This window comes from Magnolia sinica, chromosome 7, assembly GCF_029962835.1.
Source record: "Magnolia sinica isolate HGM2019 chromosome 7, MsV1, whole genome shotgun sequence".
NCBI classification, from domain to species: domain Eukaryota; kingdom Viridiplantae; phylum Streptophyta; class Magnoliopsida; order Magnoliales; family Magnoliaceae; genus Magnolia; species Magnolia sinica.
Genome location: NC_080579.1, coordinates 76,659,613 through 76,681,097, shown reverse-complemented (window position 1 = coordinate 76,681,097; position 21,485 = coordinate 76,659,613). Strand labels below are relative to the sequence as shown.

Below are 21,485 nucleotides of genomic sequence, written 5' to 3'. Positions count from 1 at the left end.
AATCCATGTCGTCCATCTATTTTTAAAGATCATCTCATGGCATGAGACCAAAAATGAGGCATATCCCAATTTGAAATGGACCACATTACAAGAAATAGTGTTGAATGACCGTCAACCATTTAAAACACATAAAAGTTTTGAATTGAGATGATTTTTGTTTTTCCCCTTCATCTAAGCCTGTATGACCTAATAAACAGATTGGATGCCAAATAAAGAGTACAGTGGGCCTTACATAGGATTTTAATGATGGATATCCAATCACTATTGTTTTCATGTGGTGTGGTCCACCTGATATTTATATACCTCTCAATTTTGGGTCCCACCATGATGTATGTTTTATATCCACATGTTCCATCCATTTGGAGAGATCATTTTAGGGCAATATCCAAAGATAAATCCAAAACTCTAGTGGACCCTAGCACAGAAATAGTGGGGATAGTGACACCCACCATTAAAAACTGTTTAAGGGCCACAAAAGTTTTAGATCAAGCTGATATTTGTGTTTTAACTTATTTCATGCTTTTTTAAACTTTTGAACAGGTTGGATTTCAAATAAAAATTATGGATGCATTCCCGTGGTATTTTTAGTGTTACCCTTACGTTGGAGCCCACCTTGACGATTTGATAAATATCTGTTGAGGGTCAAATATTGCATATCAGACCCAGTTGTTGCCTAGATTTATGAACATGGTACCGTTTAATAGCTCATTTTAATCATGTTTCTGTTGCAAGGTGGAATTGCAAGCTGGGACTGGATCGGGATGCTAAAAATATGGAATTAACGTTCAGAATGCACCAAGGCAAGGGACAGACCCCAAGAGACTAAGATCGACGGATGTACACACCAGAGATCAGAGAAATTCCAGTCACTCACTTCAAACAGGCCTGAAAGACATCCATAATGCAAGATCACGGGGTTCCCACCATCTGATTGGCTCCAAACTTTATATGAGGCCTGATGATTATGAATTAACCATACACGTTGATTTTCATCCATGGGATCCTTGTGAAAGTGGCTCAACAGTTAGATCATCCCATAAACCATTGACTTTGGTTGCACCTGAGATCTGGATATTCTTCAAACTGGACCTAGATAGCTTAAATGAGATGAGAAAAGGAATGGACAGATCGGATCTTCCACAAGCATCACGTAGAGTCCCGCCTTGAACAACATGTGCAAGTGCACATGTGCACTAGCAGCACACCGAACCAATTCAACAGGTCATGGGACCTTTGACCGACCGATTCCAAGTAAAAGACGGAAATCTCCATTTCCTATTTTCACGCCATGCGAAACGCTCGAACAGAGCCTCGCGGTTAGAGTCTGTGGACCACGATCATGATGTTCATGATCGATCTGGACCGTCCACTGGAATCGGACGAGCGTACTGCCTTAGACCATGAAGCATGTGCCAGGGAGGAAACCGGAGATCGCGCTCGCCATGACTGAACGTCTGTTGATCGCCGCAGGATCAATCAAGGTGGACCGTAGCAAAGACGATCCAAACCCGACCATATCTGAATGAATTTTCGTGAAGCGTCCAATGGACGGATTGGATTTCTCAGAAAAGCCCGATCGTGAGCTCCACCGTTAACACAGCGGTAAGGAGGAGAGCTCTGTTGCGCGCGTCGAAGACCCGACGATTCGGGGCCGTTCTGCACTCATGGCCGGGATCGGTCTGACGATCCTGGCCGACCAAACCTTCCGTATAGGGCCACTGATCACCTTCAAGAAGGCCGACTAGAGGAGATCAAGCAATCAGCTCCATGTTACACCCCTACTCGTTGCACGCAAGAAAATTCTGAATTCGTGCTGCGTAAGAAGTCCCACCAACTCTCAGGCTCTGGGGCTATAAGAAAGAAGGAGGAAAGCATAGAGGGCATCGGTGGCAGGAGTGGATGAGCAGGCTGGTTTTTGGCTTTGACGAAGGAAGAGAAACGGAGGGTGGTTTCTGCTATCCACGGCTGGAGAGAGAGCAGCGGCTGGTTCTTTTGCTAAGGCTGCTAGAGAGAACCAGGGAAGCTGAACGTGGTTGCTGCTGAACGTGGGAAGCAGCAGAGGTTTTTTATCAACTGGAGGAGGAACGTGAGAGAGGAAGTCAAGCAGGGTGGGGGCTTAGCATTGAAGGAAGAAAGGAACCAGAAGCATAAAGCGGTTCTTTTTCTCTCTTTCCTTCTTGTTCTTTTCTTTCCCTGTTTTATTTTATTTTGCTATTTTAATCAGCCCATTTATGTGTAGCTAATCCTCTTAGCTAGGGCTAAGAGGTGAAGCCTGTAGCGAGATGGGAGACACTATTTCCTGCTTTTCATTTAAATTTATGAACTGAGCTTGGTTTTGAGTTGATTATTAAAAGAATATTTTCTCAGTCTTTAATGGTCTGTTGTGACTGAAATTACAATGGGTTTGCAATGGCTTTGAATATCTCTTTTTCTCTTTTGATGTTTATGACGTCAGGAGGCCCTGTTGTTCACCATCGTCTCCTGGGCATGGTAGGATGACAGTACCTTCCTGATCTTCATAAATTGTTGATTGTTTGGTAATTAGTTTAATCCTGTTGTTTGCTTTGTCTCCTGGGCATGGTTAGATGATGGAATCCATTCTAATTCATATACCTCTCATCTCTTGAAAACCAGATCAAGTCAGTTTGATTTCCATAAATCTTAATGCAGGCATAAGATCTCCCTGATCCCTACAAGTGGATCCTCTGAATCCCTAGTTTCCTTCCTCTGAATTCCTTAAAGTTTTAGATAATTATTCCACAATTATTCCCTAAACTCTATTTGGTTTAGATCACATCTTAGTCTAGTTCTAGTTCTACTTGGTTTCAGATAACGTACAGGTATCAGTCCCTGTGGATTCGACCTCGGTCTTACCGAGTTTATTACTACATCACAACCCTATACTTGGGGAGTGAACAAGTTTTTGGCGCCGTTGCCGGGGATTGACGGTTACGATTCTCTGAAATTAATTAGTTTTAGAATTAGGTTAGGATTAGGATTTTACTAACTTTAGGCTAAAAGTTTTTATTTTATTCTTAGAAACTAACTTGTTTCCATGTTTTGTAGGATCCTGACATAAACTTCTAAATTGGTAATCCTTTTCTAATTCTTATACTTTTTCTATTTGTAGAATTAGGGTTTGAATTTTATAAATTTTCTAATTCTAGTATCCTCCCATCTGTAGGAAATAGTTTATTCTTAGAACTAGGTTATTTCTTAATTAATTTTCTACTTTTATTTTTAGTAACTTTCTAATTTTAGAATCTAATTTGTTTCCTAATTTATTTTTAGAGTTTTTTTAGAAACTAACCTTCCTATTTTGTAGGCCTTTAAAATAGAAATCTCTAATTCGGTACACTCCTTCTCTACTTCCTATTTTTCAGTTCTCTTTTAGTAATTTACTTTCTAGTTTAGACTTTCCTAATTTATTTTAGAAGTTTCTACTTTCTTTTAGAAATTAGTTTACTACTATTTTTCTTTTAAAGGATCATTCTTCTCTTTTTAGAATCTAACTTATTTTTGTTTTATTTTGCAGGTTTTTAACTTAGGACTCCAATTTGGTAATTTCTTTCCAACTCTCTCTTTCTTTCTAGATTTTCTTTTCCTTTCTTAGGATTAGGTTTTTAATTGAGGGCTGCGAGTGTTTTCATGCCCAAGTGGGCCCGTGACAACACTCGACATCTCTTGACTGAAGGAGGATTGGTTGAGGGGTTGACTATCCATCGCAGGACTAGACACCGCTCGAAATCCCCTGAGTTAACTGAAGTTATGGCTGAAGACCAACCTCCTCCACTTCCACCCAGGGTGGAGGAGATCCAAGAGGAGAATGAGGTGCAACAGGCACCCCCGCCTCGTACTTTACAAGATTTTCTACAACCGGCGGGAGTGAGTACGCCCTCATGCATGATTTTTCCTGAAAACACAGGATAAATGGACATCAAACCAGGAGTTATCCAACTCCTTCCCAAATTCCATGGACTTGAATCAGAAAGCCCATATTTACATTTGAAAGAGTTCGATGAGATTATGGCTACATTATGTTTTCCTAATGTATCTGAGGATACAGTTAGGCTGAAACTCTTTCCTTTTTCCTTAAAAGAGAAAGCTAAGACGTGGTTACATTCACTGCGTCCTAGATCCATTGGCACATGGAACGACATGCAGAGGGAATTCATAAAAAAATTCTTCCCACATCATAAAACGATTACCCTCAGAAAAGCAATCATGAACTTTGCCCAAAAGGAAGATGAAACATTCTTCCAATGTTGGGAAAGGTTCAAAGATTTGGTCAGTTCATGCCCACAACACGGATTTGAAACGTGGCGCATTACAAATTTTTTCTACGATGGACTGACATCTTCCATGCGCCAAATGGTCGAGACAATGTGTAATGGAGAGTTCATCAACAAAGATGTTGACGAGGTATGGGATTACCTCGATAGTCTCGCTGAAAAAACACAATCATGGGACTATTACCCAATGGCGAACACCACATCTAGGCCGACTCAATTAAAGGAGAAAGGTGGATTATATCTCTTGAAAGAAGAGGATGATCTCAAGTGTAAAGTGACTACGCTCATAAGAAAAGTTGAGGCCATGGAAGGAAAGAAGGATAAGGTCAATGAAATTGTTTGCGGCATCTGTGATTGCAACATTCACACAACTGAAAACTGTCCTACAATACCTGTCTTTCGAGGAGTGTTGAATGAACAAGCCAGTGCCGTAAATAACTATCAAAGACCTTTTACTGGACCTAACTCCAATACATACAACCCTGGCTGAAAAAATCATCCAAACTTTAGTTGGAGGAATGGATAGACGGCTACTCCTCCAGGTTTCTTCAATCAAAATCCAAATCAAGTGAAACCTCAAGAGGAAACGGTTCAAAATCCCATACAAGAGCTGGCTCAGGCAATGCGGGGAATTACAGATTTTATGCAAAAGATAGACTCTCGTATGACGGTTATAGAAAACGGGATGCTTCCTGCACAACCTCTCCCCAATCCTAAACCGCAATACGAGAGTAATGATCCCAGCTCTTCAAATCAAATGGGGCATGCTAAATCCATCACCACTCTTAGGAGTGGGAAGATCATTGATAAAACTCTTCTGGTTAGGCCCGAAAAGCCTCAAGAACCAAAAGAGGACAACAATGATGGATCCAGTGATACCCCACAAAAAGTAGAACCGGAACTTCTAGAGAAGCCAGTTGCTCCATTCCCCTAGCGGTTGGTTTCACCAAAACCTCTCTCTAACTCTCAGGATATCCTAGAGGTGTTGAAACAGGTGAAAGTCAACATTCCTCTACTTGATGTCGTTAAACAGATACCTTCATATGCCAAATTCCTGAAAGACTTATGCACGACCAAAAGATGGAAAATTATTCAAAAGAAAATCTTCTTGACTGAGAAAGTGAGTGCCATCCTGAAGCAAGACGTGCCACAGAAATTCAAGGATCCCGGTAGCCTAACCATATCATGTGTAATCGGGAACCATCGAATTGATCACGCACTTCTTGACTTAGGAGCGAGCGTCAATTTGATTCCCTACTCGGTATACAAACAGTTAGGTTTGGGTGAATTAAAACCCACCCTAACCACACTACAACTTGCTGATCGCTCTGTTCGTGTACCAAGAGGGATAATTGAGGATGTGTTAGTCTAGGTCGATAGATTTTACTACCCTGTAGATTTTATCATCCTGGACACCGAACCCATCAATAACATGAGCACTCAGATTCCTGTCATTCTTGGTCGCCCATTCCTTGCCACGTCAAATGCAATTATCAATTGCAGGAATGGTATCATGACTATGTCTTTTGGAAATTTGACATTGGAGTCAAACATTTTTTTCAATAACGGCAGCAACTCAGAGGATGATGATGATTTCCACAACATTAACATGATTGACTCTTTCGTGGAAGATACGACACCTCTGACCTTATCCTCCGACCATCTAGAGGCGTGCCTGGTCCACTCCAATGATTTTGATGATGACATGATTAGGGAGACGTGCGCCTTGCTTGATACTGCACCGATACTTGAAGTTAACCGATGGAGGCCACAATTTGAAGAATTACCACAAACTGATGTAGTGCCTCTACCGTCTAACCTCAAGCCGCCGAAGCTTGACCTAAAACCTTTGCCCTCTGATTTGAAATATGCATATTTGGGTCAAGATGAGACATACCCGGTGGTGATCTCTGCCCACCTGGAGAAAGAACAGGAGAGTATGCTTATATCTACTCTCATTGAGCATAAAGGAGCCCTGGGATGGACGATAGCGGACCTTAAAGGAATCGATCCCTCGATTTGTACTCACCACATATATCTTGAGGATAATGCAAAAACCGCTCGGCAACCACAACGTAGACTAAATCCAAACATGAAGGAAGTGGTTAAAGCCAAGGTTCTTAAACTACTGGACGTGGGTATTATATACCCTATATCTGATAGTCAATGGGTGAGTCCAACTCAAGTAGTCCCTAAGAAGTCAGGAATCACCATCGTAGCCAATGCTAATAATGAACTCGTGCCAACTAGAGTCACTACTGGTTGGAGAATGTGCATTGACTACAGGAAGTTGAATACCGTCACGAGAAAAGACCACTTTCCTTTACCATTCATTGATCAGATCCTGGAAAGGTTAGCTGGTCATTCCTATTACAGTTTTCTTGACGGGTATTCGGGCTACAACCAGATAGAGATAGCCCCTGAAGACCAGGAAAAGACCACATTTACATGTCCCTACGGCACCTTTGCCTATCGAAGGATGTCATTCGGGTTATGTAATGCCCCTGCCACCTTTCAGCGATGCATGCTTAGTATCTTTTCTGATATAGTGGGGAAATATCTAGAGGTCTTCATGGATGATTTCTCTGTTTACGGTCCATCTTTCAGCAAGTGCTTGGAAAGTCTTAAATGTGTGCTGAAAAGATGTGAAGAAAAGAACTTAGTACTTAATTGGGAGAAGTGCCATTTCATGGTTCAGAAGGGAATTGTCCTTGGGCATATCATCTCGTCCAAAGGAATCGAGGTAGATAAGGCAAAAATCGATCTTATCTCTAACCTACCTCCACCCAAGAACATCAGAGACGTGCGATCCTTCTTAGGACACGCAGGATTTTACAGGTGATTCATAAAGGACTTTAGTCTCCTCTCTCGTCCTTTATGTAATCTTCTTCAAAAGGATGCTCCGTACGAGTGGAGTGAGCAGTGCCAGGAAGCTTTCACCAAGCTTAAGGGCACGTTAACCACTGCACCTATCATACAGCCACCCGACTGGAGCCTTCCTTTTGAGCTTATGTGCGACGCTTCTGATTATGCTCTTGGGGCGGTCCTAGGCCAGAGAAAAGATAAGAGGCCCTACGTCATTCATTACGCAAGTAGAACTTTAAAATTTACCCAGGTGAACTACTCGACTACAGAAAAGGAACTTTTAGCTGTAGTGTTCGCCTTGGACAAATTTAGGTCCTACTTGATCGGATCCAAAATCATTATCTACACAGATCATGCGGCACTTAAGTATCTTCTTTCTAAGAATGATCCTAAGCCCCGTTTGATACGATGGATCCTTCTACTCCAAGAATTTGATTTGGAAATTAAAGATAAAAAGGGAGTAGAGAACGTAGTGGCTGATCACCTTTCTCGCCTTAATACCTCTGATTCCCTTGAGGCGACTCATATCAACGACATGTTCCCTGATGAACAACTGTTTCGAGTTTCCCATTCACCTTGGTTCGCTGATATTGCTAATTATCTTGCTACAGGTGCCATACCGACACAGTGGACTGCGCAAGATAAGAAGAAATTTTTCACCGAGGTGCGCAACTTTTTCTGGGATGATCCTTATTTATTTAAATATTGCCGGACCAAATTCTAAGGAGATGTGTACGACGAAATATTACCCACCTCCTTCTGTCACTCTCAGGCTGTGGTGGTCACTTTTCTGCTAAAAAGACCACGGCCAAGATTCTGATGTGGCTTTTTGGCCCACTATGTTTAGGGACACTCATGAGTTTTGCAAAGCTTGTGAGCGTTGTCAGAAATTGGGAGCATTGTCCCGTCGAAATATGATGCCTTTGAATCCCATCATTATCATTGAAGCATTTGATTGCCGGGGCATCGATTTCATGGGACCATTCCCCCAATCATTTGGAAATCTGTATATTTTGCTCACCGTGGATTATGTCACTAAATGGGTCAAAGCGATTCCGTGTCGAAAGAATGACCATCGCACGGTCATTAAATTCCTAAAAGAAAACATCCTTTCTCGATTCGGAACGCCTCGAACCATCATTAGTGATGGGGGCTCACACTTTTGTAATAAACCATTTGAGAGCTTAATGAAGAAATACGGTATCTCTCATAAGGTGAGCACCCCATACCATCCACAGACAAGTGGACAAGCTGAGATTTTCAATAGGGAGATCAAACACATTTTGGAGAAAACGGTTAACTCGGATCGTAAGGATTGGTCAATTCGATTGACCGATGCCTTATGGGCATACCGTACTGCATTTAAAACCCCTATTGGAATGTCTCCCTTTAGACTTGTCTATGGGAAGGCTTGTCACTTGCCTGTGGAGCTGGAACATAAAGCGTACTGGGCGATCAAAAATCTAAATTTCAATCTGGACAACGCTGGCTCACTACGCAAACTTCAACTGAATGAACTCGAGGAAATCCGGAATGATACATACAATAATTCAAGAATTTACAAGGACAAGATGAAAGCATTTCATGACCAACACATTTTGCAAAAATCATTCACGCCTGATCAGAAGGTCCTTTTGTACAATTCTCGATTACATCTCTTTCCGGGTAAGCTTCGATCTCGTTGGACCGGCCCTTACATTGTTGTCACTGTTTTTCCATATGGGGCCGTTAAGATAAGAGATCCCGACAATGGCAAGGAGTTTAAAGTCAATGGACATCGATTGAAACCAAATTTGATTCAGAGGACATGTCCATGCCTCTGGCTGATCCTGTTTACCAGGATTGATCTCCTAGTCTGATGGAGGTATAGGTAGGTTTCCTGTTTTCTTAGGACTAGGGTAGTTGCTTTATTTGTCTGGCTGAAGACAGTAAACTTAGCGCTCCTGGGAGGCAACCCAGTTCTTCATTTCATGTCATTTTTATCATTAGTCAGTTTAATGTTTGTGGGTAACATTACTGCAAACCCTCACGAGACTACAACTCGTCCACTAGGGGTAGCCTAGGGGTTTAAAGGCTTGTTGTATACGCTAAATGCAATCGAGAGCACCTACGAAAGTGGTATAGGTAGGATTGCATTTTTGTTATTTTATTTTACTTCTGCTGGTTTCTCTCTTGTGCTGACCCGCTCTTACGTAGATATCTTTGGAAAGCCTCTTGATTATTTCATCCAGGTATTGTCTTTCCATCACTTCTCATTTACTTATTTTGTCCCATGTGCATCGCATGCTTATTTCTTTTACATTGAGGACAATGTAGATTTTAGGTTGGGGGTGGGAGATTAGGTTTCCTAATCAGTGTTTTCTTGGTCTTGAGCAAAAGTTGTGAAAAATTTTAATTTTTTTTTAGGATTTCTAATGAAGTCAAAGTGATTTTGATGCGTGATGTTGGTACTTCATGACTCTTGGATTCAGTTATCTATTAAATTTCCAGCCAAGTTTGAATTGTTAATCCATTATTAGAATTGTGAACATTGGTTGAGTCATGAATTCGCAGGACACATCTCGCTTGCATATGAAGGTTTCACTTCGATATTAAAGGATTAACTTGGTAATCACTAAACATGAAAGGAACCAACCTAAGAAATTGAATGGATTGGGCAAACAGTCTTTACCATAGGTTTGCTCCCTATAGGTGAGGATTCGATTCCCCATGAATGATATGTGAAAAAGTTGGGTGTACAGTCTTTACCTTAGGTTTGCTCCCTATAGGTGAGGATCTGATCCCTCTTCTTGGCGTTCCTTCGAATGAAAAAATCAAAAAAAAAAATTAAAAGAATAAAAAAATAATGTGTAAGCCAAGTTGAGTTATCGTGAATTCTCTTAGTTGTTACCAATGATATTTTTTTTTTCTAAATATCAAGGTGAATCTTAATGTTGACAAGTCGAGATTAGACTATACATTCATAGATCTCAATGGTTAAAATTTTTCTAATTAATGGAATAATACTTTGAACTTGATATGAAGTTTACCGTGCGCTGGAGTCTAGGAGAAAGTAATATCCAACAGTCATGAATCTAAAAATTCTCATATCTGGATTACTCTACAAAAATCACTCGAGTTTATAAATTGTTTTGTAATTCTCAACTTACTTTTCGCATATTTTGCTCGGGACTAGCAAAATGCTGGTTGGGGGTTGTGTTAAGGGTTAAATATTGCATATCAGACCCAGTTGTTGCCTAGATTTATGAACATGGTACCGTTTAATAGCTCATTTTAATCATGTTTCTGTTGCAAGGTGGAATTACAAGCTGGGACTGGATCGGGATGCTAAAAATATGGAATTAACGTTCAGAATGCACCAAGGCAAGGGACAGACCCCAGGAGACTAAGATCGACGGATGTACACACCAAAGGTCAGAGAAATTCCAGTCACTCACTTCAAACAGGCCTGAAAGACATCCATAATGCAAGATCACGGGGTTCCCACCATCTGATTGGCTCCAAACTTTATATGAGGCCTGATGATCATGAATTAACCATACACGTCGATTTTCATCCATGGGATCCTTGTGAAAGTGGCTCAACAGTTAGATCATCCCATAAACCATTGACTTTGGTTGCACCTGAGATCTGGATATTCTTCAAACTGGACCTAGATAGCTTAAATGAGATGAGAAAAGGAATGGACAGATCGGATCTTCCACAAGCATCACGTAGAGTCCCGCCTTGAACAACATGTGCAAGTGCACATGTGCACTAGTAGCACACCAAACCAATTCAACAGGTCATGGGACCTTTGACCGACCGATTCCAAGTAAAAGACGGAAATCTCCGTTTCCTATTTTCACGCCATGCGAAACGCTCGAACAGAGCCTCGCGGTTAGAGTCTGTGGACCACGATTGTGATGTTCATGATCGATCTGGCCCGTCCACTGGAATCGGACGAGCGTACTGCCTTAGACCATGAAGCCTGTGCCAGAGAGGAAACCGGAGATCGCGCTTGTCATGACTGAACGTCTGTTGATCGCCGCAGGATCAATCAAGGTGGACCGTAGCAAAGACGATCCAAACCCGACCATATCTGAATGAATTTTCGTGAAGTGTCCAATGGACGGATTGGATTTCTCAGAAAAGCCCGATCGTGAGCTCCACCGTCAACACAGCGGTAAGGAGGAGAGCTCTGTTGCGCGCGTCCAAGACCCGACGATTTGGGGCCATTCTGCACTCATGGCCGGGATCGGTCTGACGATCCTGGCCGACCAAACCTTCCGTATAGGGCCACTGATCACCTTCAAGAAGGCCGACTGGAGGAGATCAAGCAATCAGCTCCATGTTACACCCCTACTCGTTGCACGTAAGAAAATTCCGAATCCGTGCTGCGTAAGAAGTCCCACCAACTCTCAGGCTCTGGGGCTATAAGAAAGAAGGAGGAAAGCATAGAGGGCATCGGTGGCAGGAGTGGACGAGCAGGCTGGTTTTTGGCTTTGACGAAGGAAGAGAAACGGAGGGTGGTTTCTGCTATCCACGGCTGGAGAGAGAGCAGCGGCTGGTTCTTTTGCTAAGGCTGCTGGAGAGAACCAGGGAAGCTGAACGTGGTTGCTGCTGAACGTGGGAAGCAGCAGAGGTTTTTTATCAACTGGAGGAGGAACGTGAGAGAAGAAGTCAAGCAGGGTGGGGGCTTAGCATTAAAGGAAGAAAGGAACCAGAAGCGTAAAGCGGTTCTTTTTCTCTCTTTCCTTCTTGTTCTTTTCTTTCCCTGTTTTATTTTATTTTGCTGTTTTAATCAGCCCATTCATGTGTAGCTAATCCTCTTAGCTAGGGCTAAGAGGTGAAGCCTGTAGCGAGATGGGAGACACTATTTCCTGCTTTTCATTTAAATTTATGAACTGAGCTTGGTTTTGAGTTGATTATTAAAAGAATATTTTCTCAGTCTTTAATGGTCTGTTGTGACTGAAATTACAATGGGTTTGCAATGGCTTTGAATATCTCTTTTTCTCTTTTGATGTTTATGACGTCAGGAGGCCCTGTTGTTCACCATCGTCTCCTGGGCATGGTAGGATGACAGTACCTTCCTGATCTTCATAAATTGTTGATTGTTTAGTAATTAGTTTAATCCTGTTGTTTGCTTTGTCTCCTGGGCATGGTTAGATGATGGAATCCATTCTAATTCATATACCTCTCATCTCTTGAAAACCAGATTAAGTCAGTTTGATTTCCATAAATCTTAATACAGGCATAAGATCTCCCTGATCCCTACAAGTGGATCCTCTGAATCCCCAGTTTCCTTACTCTGAATTCCTTAAAGTTTTAGATAATTATTCTGCAATTATTCCCTAAACTCTATTTGGTTTAGATCACATCTTAGTCTAGTTCTAGTTCTACTTGGTTTCAGATAACGTATAGGTATCAGTCCCTGTGGATTCGACCTCGGTCTTACCGAGTTTATTACTACATCACAACCCTATACTTGGGGAGTGAACAATATCCATCCTATCCATCTTTTTTCTCCAGCTCATTTTAGGACATGGTCCCAAAAATTAGGCAGTCCACTGTTAAAATTTTCATAGGGCCCACCATAAGAAATTTCTTATTGATCCAAAACTTCTGTCACCCCCAAAAGGGTTTCAATGGTAGACATTCAATCCCTCACTGCTTTTGATCGTGTGGTCCACTTGATAGTTAGATTTATCTTATTTTTCATCTCAAGCGTTACGACGAGCTCCTCATACGGACAGACGATTTGGATATAACACATACCTCATGATGGGACCCACAGGACTTGTTGACGTCACCCACCCCATTTCCATTGGGACGTGGATTAGCTATTGACAGGTTGAGTACAGAGACTTGCTAGTCAGGTGACGTCACTAAATTCTGTGGGCCCAACCATGTTGTATGTTTTGTATCCATGCCATCCATCTACTTAGAGAGATCATATTAGGGGATGATCCAAAGAATGAGTCAGATCAAAATCTCAAGTGGATCCCACCACAGAAAACAGTAGGGAGAGTGATGCCCACCATTAAAAAGTTCTAAGGTCCACAAAAGTTTCAGATCAAGCTGATATTTGTGTTTTCCCTTCTTCCATGTCTTCGCTAACACATGAACAGGTTGGATCTCAAAAAAAAAAAAATCATGATGGACCTTTGGAAGGTTTCAATGGTAGGCATCACTCTCCCCATTGTTTTCTGTGGTGGGGTCCACTCCAGCCTTGGATCTGCATCATTCTTTGGTTAATACCCTAAAATGATCTCTAAAAATGTATGAACGGTGTGGATACAAAACATACATCATGGTGGGGCCCACATAACTTGGTGATGTCACTTCAATAGCGAGTCTCGCTACTCATCCGCGTCCGATACAAAGAGGGGTTAGGGAGCTGGCCCTAACCACTCCCTATCCCTCCATCTCTCCTTCTCTCTCTGTCTACGCCTCTCCCTCTCTCTCTGCCTCTCTCTCTCCGCTCGATCTCTCTCTCTCTCTCTCTCTCTCTCTCTCCATCTCCACTCTCGAACCCTCCCCTCTCCCTCCAGCTCGGATGTCGTTGACTTCCGTATTGAATTCGGCGTCCTCCTCTTGCCAATTGCGGCCTGCAATAATCGAACGACGAAGATTGATCCAGAAGAGGCGGTTGCTGGAGAGACGAAGGGCCTTCCTGGGGAATGCCGCAGCGGTTCTTCATCACGGAAGATAAGGCGGGGGGCGGTGCCTGGGCAGGGGAGTTTGAGTATGGTAGATCAGGTGCATGCATTGGTGGGCCACAATTGCTTGGAGATTGTGGGCCCCATCATGATGTGTGGTTAGGGTTTCGTCGAGGGCGTGGTCAGGTTGGCAGTTTCCGAAATCAAGGATAGCAGCTGCTTCTTTGTTTACGCATTTGAGGTACCATGTTATTTCATCTCTCTTTTCTAAAATGTTTTTAATTTTAAAGTTTTTTTTTAATTATTAATTTATGGATGAGGAATTTAGAGAAGTCTTGATAATATAGTAAACTACATTTGCATGCATGCATCTGCGTTTTGGTTTGGCAAGTATTGCTACATTTAGAGGGCATATTTGGTGATCTAGACTGTCTGTTTGGCAGGCCTCACCATCGATGGGCTGTGGTGTGAAGAATGTGTGCATCTGTTTGGATAAGAAGTCCAATCGTTTGGATGGCTGGCATTGTTTAGAATCCATTGATTGTGCAATGATTTGTGTATTGAAAATTTGACTATGTTGTGCATTTTTTGTTGAATGTCATATTATCTCTTTCATTAGATTGGTTTTGCTTTGATCTTTGCAATTATTCTCTACTTGTAAATGATTTATTAACAAAGCCCCCTTCTCATTTACCACTAAAAAGGTGAGTTTTCATTTACTAGTAAATGAGGAGAGGGCAGTGGCTTTATTTTTTTGAATGAAAGCCTATGAGGTAGATTTCAATTATTTATTTATTTATTGTTATTATTTTTAATACCAATTTCAGGCTATTCAAACATTGTAAATGATTTATTAGTAAATCATTAACCACCATCCAAATGACCCCTAAAATAGGAGAGGCATTCGATTTATGCTGACAATATGTTTACACTTGCTTGGGAAGTGGATGATGTTGTGGCAAACTGTTTGCCTTTGCATTTCCCTCGATAAAGGAGTACCCCCTATATATTTTATTTCTTTTTCCAAAAGCTCAAATGAAGGAAACGAGTTTGTTTTTGATGTGATGTTTTCAATGACAATTTTGGAGGAAAAATGTTTTATTTTGTGAGATTGCAATCCAAACAGTTTCAAATACAAAGGGAAAGCATTTTCTAAGACTTAAATTTTGCAAAACAAACAAGTGCAAAGGGTTTGGCTGATGTAGTTTACCTCTTGCCTATGTTGCATGTTTGTTTTGCTTTTCTTCCTTGATTTGCACTAACTGAATAAGACCTAAATGGAAATGCATTTTTTTGCTGTTTGTTTGCACCTATTTAATAAGCAAAGATTAGGAGCCTTTGGAAAAGTATTGCTGGTAGTAGCTTGTGCCCCAACTCTTTCCAATTTAATGCAAGAAAGGAACTTGGGTTTTCAACAGGGCAGCATGCATGGCAGCCTCTCCTTTTCCTTTTAATGTAAGAAAGGAACTTGGTTACTATTTTTTTGTATTTTTGGTGTTTTTGTTTTTCACAGTTTAGTTTGCATGTAAGTGATATCGACTTTCTAGTTTTTATAGTGATTAAAATTTTCACTTTTTACCAATTTATGTGCATTTTCTGCTTAAATATTTGGTTTTCATGTTTTAACAGGATCAAGTTGACCCAAGTCTATTTTTTTTGGGTTTATGCATAATGGAAATCAATGAATTTAATTCCCACATTGGTTTCTACTGAAATCAGTGGGAATTCCCACACTGATTATGAATGTTTTAAGGAAACCTTTCTCCACCACATTTAAGTGAGTTACTCGTTACCTTTACCTGTCACGCCCCGAACTCGGAAACCGGGCTCACAAAATTCCCGATCGCCGAATCCGGCGCCGACAGCCTCCGTAGAACCCCATTTTCGGGTCCCGGCACCCATTCACCAGGTTCCGATCCTGGGATACTACAAGGAGGATTTCAAGTCATCAGTTTGATTCATAATGAGCATAAAAAAGCATAACCCACAAACAATAACCACAAGAACACCACCACAAAATCCACTATGATCAAAAACTTTTTAGTACAGTACGACAGAAAGGGGAAATACAATGTAATAAAAGAAACAAAACTCCAGAAGCTCGGCTGCACGCCCCAAGGTCATGCTGTCTGGCGTCACCTGCACGCATCAATCGTGCATAAGCTTATGGAAAGCTTAGAGGGTGGTGTAAGTGTGTGCGCAATATAAACGTGCTCAAAATGCAAGGTCAGAGTGATGCGGAATCATGGTAATGAGCACATGAATGCAATCAGCCGTACCAAGGCTATGCGGTGCGAGATATGAATGCTATCGGCCATAACACAGCCATACGATGCGAGATGCAACTCAAGCATGCCAATCCTCATCATGTATCAGTACAGTTCTCATTCTGGATAATCACCGGGGTTCAATACACTCCAAATGGCACTGTCGCTCTCCTAGCCGCATCCCAAGTGAGCGTAAGAAACCTCACTATCCGCCTGACCAATAGTCTGCCAATACCTATCCGGCACGTCGATAGCGGACCCATTCGCGAGCTGGTCAAACTTAGCCTAGTATTGCCCCCTACCCTCGGGCGAGTAAGGCCACACCCCTTTCCAACCGACCACGACACAGTGGGAGACGCGGCCTCCTGGTATTCGGCCCTCATGCGCTCGTATATCCACTCGGTCTCGACATTGGAGTCATCCTCTGGTACCATCGGGTTGAGGAATTTTCACCCAGGGCCATCTATGGCGCCCGTCTGCTAGACCCAAATATTTTCGGGATTCAATCCTGCCATCCACGATGTGTCTGGGGCGGCTATGGCCCTGATGTGGCTAGGGCATATAGTAACTACAATCACACAAATGCAAGTGCATGAATCACACTATCAATAGCCCCGTATATACCATGCACTTATATGAGGCAACTCCGCCTATCAGGGAGCCCATAAACAGTCTATCCAAAAGTATATGCTATGATCGGTCACTCCTCACATCAGGCATACATATGGTACGAATGATCATGAATCATGGATCTATACTAAACATGTATAAAGAGATGGGCTTTAGGTATAATGGAGATGGCCCTAGACGGCCTACTTCCATAATGATGGGCCTATCAGTGGGCCTTAGGGAGAGTTATAATGCGGACATTTAACCAACATTATCCATTCAATGTGGACATCCAACCGACATTGCTCCCAAGGAATGGCCTCCCATGAATCACATATTGTAATGGGCCTTTTGTACGTCTAATTGGGCCTTGACCCAAAGACCCATATACATCAAATGGGCTACATAACATGAGCCCCATATCTATATTAAGGTGGGCCTCAATGGGCCTCTTAATATGGGTCTAGTACAAATCAAGGTGGGCCTCAACAAGGACCACTAATGCATGAAGATGGGCCTCCATAATGGGCCTTAAATTGTTTCCAAAATAGTTGGACAGTTGGATGAAACACATACATTATGATGGAGCCCACACTAATAAAGGGTGTGGTTTACCATTCTTACATAAGTGGGGCCCACCAAAATGCTCATTTTCCACCCAGCCTAAGGCCCAATATAATTTTTATTTTCTACCCATCTAAGGCCCAACATAATGTTTATTTTCCACCCAACTGTTCATAGGGTCATATGGACCAGGGTAGAGCCCATTATAATATTTATTTATCATCTAATCTATTCATAAGATCACGTGGGCCTGGATAGGGCCCACTGTAATGTTTGTTTTCCGTACAATCCATTGATAGGTCGTGTGGACGAGGGGCCACTGAAATGTTTATTTTTCATATAACCTGCTGATCAGGTCGCCCGGGCAGGGAGCCCACCAAAATGTTTATTTGACGTCTAACCCGTTATAGGGCCACCCGAATGGGGTGGACGTGGGGCCCATCAAAATGTGGTTCCCATATCCAGCCCATCCATTATGTGGGTCCCATCTAATTAACGGTACAGACCAAGTTTCAACCACATTCAAAACTCAGATAGGCCCCACCAAGTGATTTTATATGTTTTGACATGTCTTTACATGATTTTAAATAGTATGGCCCACATGAGTTCCGTATAAGGCTGATTTTTTTGAATGGCCCACGGCCAGGGAGATGGTCAACGAGTGGACGGTGTGGATGTGCAAAATACACATCATGGTGGGGCCCACCAGACGTGGGGTTGTTAAGAGCTCATTTGGTATAGTAGAAACGGCAGGCGCCGCCGCCTTAGTTGTTTTTTTTTTTTTTAAATCAATATTTTTGCAAAAACTCTTGCATGGGGCCCACATTGGATAAATCCACTCCAGCCATCAGATTCCACGGTCCAAGACCGATCAAATGAGTCTAATATACGGCCTGTTTTTGGCGAATACAGGGATCTAGGTGGTTTTCAAGGGTGATACCGCTATTTCTTTTGGTATGGCCCACCTGAGAATCAGATTACCCTCCAAATTCGGCTCAACGCCTAAAATGAGCTGGAGAGGAGGATGGACGGATTGGATTGAGCACATACATCAAGGTGGGACCTACATAGGTGGCCCACCCCAAAAAGGCTACTAACCCCTTTTTTTTTTGTGTTTGCTGGTACACATCCACGTCAGTGCACACACTCCACTTCCAACGTCCAGCGACCAAGCTCCTGATCAGATTGCTATGGTGGGTCCCACGTAGATGTGGCCCACCATCATATATGTATATAATATATATTATATTATATATATGATACATATTATATTATATATATATTTTATATAACATATATGTATATACATATATATAAAAAAAAAACATTGGGCCATCTAAACAATGGATGGTGTGGATCATCACCTGCAATAGAGTGGGCCACACCGTCTGATGTAGATGGACGGGGTAGATGTAACACATATTGGTGGGATCCACACCATTATAAAGAAAGAGAGAGAGATACGGTGAGACAGAGGGACCCCGCCACTATGGGCCCCTCTTGATTAAATCAAATACAACAAAATGGGTCCCACCAGTAAGTGGGCCCTAAAGATAAGATTTCAACGGTGGGTCACCCACCTCGTTGGCCTCCTCCTTGATCCCTTGGCTTCAAATGCACCTTGCCTATGCCTTGGATGGTGGATGATGGGGGATTAATGGTGTGGATGAGAGATGGGAGGGTGTAGATGGAAGATGGAAGGTGGACCACACTTGTGGTTTGGGAGAGAAGTGTTGGACGTGAGAGGCTTGGTTGCTTGGAGAGATTTGAGAAATTGAGAGAGAAAATGAGAAGATGGGAGTGATATGAGGTGATGGAGTGATGGGTGTAATTAATGAAGCATGGGTTTGTTTGAAAAGTGAGTAAAAGAGGGATGGGTGAAGAGAGAGAGACTTGACTTTGTGGAGAAAGAGGGATGAGTTGTTGTACTTGAGATAAGGTTGCATTTAATGGTTGATTGATGGGACTAATTGTAGAGATTCCCTCGAAATCCGCAATGCGCGATGTTTCTTCGGAATAAACGCTGATCGGCATCTTCTTGCCTGGGTATCGGTTCGGTGCGCAAGTCACGGCGTTGGAACCGCGACGATGACGCGATCGCCAAGACATAAGTTTCGGATCGAGCCGACGTCGGTGTGCGGGACCGGGCTTAGGATCGTGCGCAAACACCGGATATGGTGCGAAGGTTGCCGGAATTTGACCGGAAGGACCGCGGAAGCCAACGGAACAGTACGGACTAGGACACGGGTCTTACAGCTCTCCCCTCCAAATAAAAATTTCGTCCTCGAAATTTAAACAATCATCACAAAACATAAATTATAATAGGAGAGGAAGCAGGGCATCGCTATATAAATATCAGAGACAACATATAACATACAACATATAATCAATCATCAAAGAGATGAGGATAGCGCTCTCGAATCTCAGCCTCGCGCTCCCAAGATGCCTCATCCACAGAATGGTGACCCCACTGAACCTTCACCAAGGGGATGACCTTGGTCCGGAGGACCTGCTCCTTCCGATCAAGGATACGAACTGGCTGCTCGATGTAAGAAGCGTCCTCACGAACCTCCAACGGCTGCCAATCGATAACAGGAACTATGTCTGACCCACACTTCCTCAACATAGAGACGTGAAAAACGTTGTGGACACCAGAAAACTAAGATGGTAAGGCAAGCCGATAGGCCACAGCGCCAAGGCGCTCAGTGATCTCGAAAGGTCCTATGAATCTCGGGGCAAGCTTGCCCTTCGCTCCAAATCTAACTATGCCCTTCATGGGCGAGACCTTGAGATACACATAGTCCCCTACATCAAACTCCAAGGGACGATGCCGGCGATCAGCAACACTCTTCTGCCAGCTCTGAGCTGTGCGCATCCTCTGCCTGATGATATCAATAACCTCTGATGTCTCCTGCACAAGCTCGGGACCTAGGAGACGCTGCTCTTTAACCTCGGTCCAACAACTCGGAGATCTGTACGGTCTGCCATATAATGCCTCAAAAGGAGCCATGCCAATGGTCGCCTGATAGCTGTTGTTGTATGCGAACTCAGCCAATCGCAGATGCTCATCCCAGCTACCACCGAAGTCAATCACGCAGGCCCGAAGCATATCCTCAAGGATCTGGTTGACCCTTTCTTGCCGCCATCGGCTCGCTGGATGATACGCGATCGAGCCGCAAATCGTGCCCATAGCTCTCAAAGCTCCTCCAATCGAGACGTGAACCTCGGGTCTCGGTCGAAACGATCGAGACCGGTACGCCGTGCGCCTCACAATCTCCTCAAGGAATAACCTCGCAAGCCGGTCCCAAGGGCCAAGTCGCACGAATCGTAAAAAATGTGTCGACTTCGTCGAGTGATCCACGACAACCCGGATGGCGTCATGACCGCTCCCGAGTCCTCGGCAAACCCATAATAAAATCCGTGGATACGTGCTCCCACTTCCACATCGGACGCTCAACGGCCGCAATAGACCAGGGGGTCTCGATGATCGGCCTTGACACGCCGGCATGTGTCAACTCGGCCACAAAACTGGATCTAGCGCTTCACCCCGCCCAAAAATACTGCCGCCTCATATCACGGTACATTTTCGTCGAGCCAGGGGGGATTAAAAACCGCGATCGATGTGCCTCGGTCATAAGATCTCTCGCAACTCAGGAATATCCGGACACACAATCGGCCTCTAAAGCGAAGTCCACCATCGCACAATCGCTAACTGCTCGACTCTCGATGCCGATCGCCTGGTAATCTCGTAACGACTCATCTGTCCGAGCCTCGATCACCCTTGCGACAAGAGAGGGTTAAATCGACAGGCTCGATAGCTGAACGATAGAAGACTGCAGACCAAAATCAAAGTCGTACTCTGCTATATCCTCGAGCATCCTCCACTCTTGAGTCATCATATGTGCCACCAGGCCTCGTAGCTAACGGCTAAGGGCATCTGCCACTACATTCGCCTTACCTGAGTGGTACTGGAGGTCAAAATCATAATCCTTCAGAAGCTCCATCCAGCGTCTGTCTCATGTTCAGCTCAGACTGAGAAAATAGATACTTCAAGCTCTTGTGGTCGGAGAAGAGCTCGAACCTAACCCCATAGAGATAGTTTCTCCACACCATCAGTGCGAAGACGACTGCTGTCAGCTCTAAATCGTGGGTGGGGTAGTTCAACTCATGAACCTTGAGCTGACGAGACGCAAATGCTATAAGTCTGTCGTGCTGCATTAGGACAACACCCAATCCAATACGCGAAG

At 43.2% G+C, this 21,485-nt stretch overlaps 1 non-coding gene across 1 annotated transcript; it reads right to left on the bottom strand.

Moving 5' to 3' along the window:
- Positions 1-4,206: 4,206 nt before the first annotated feature.
- On the bottom strand, positions 4,207-4,313 carry LOC131252213 (small nucleolar RNA R71). Its single transcript, XR_009174245.1, has one exon. It is a non-coding gene; the product is annotated as a small nucleolar RNA R71 (small nucleolar RNA).
- Between the last annotated feature and the right edge of the window lie 17,172 nt (positions 4,314-21,485).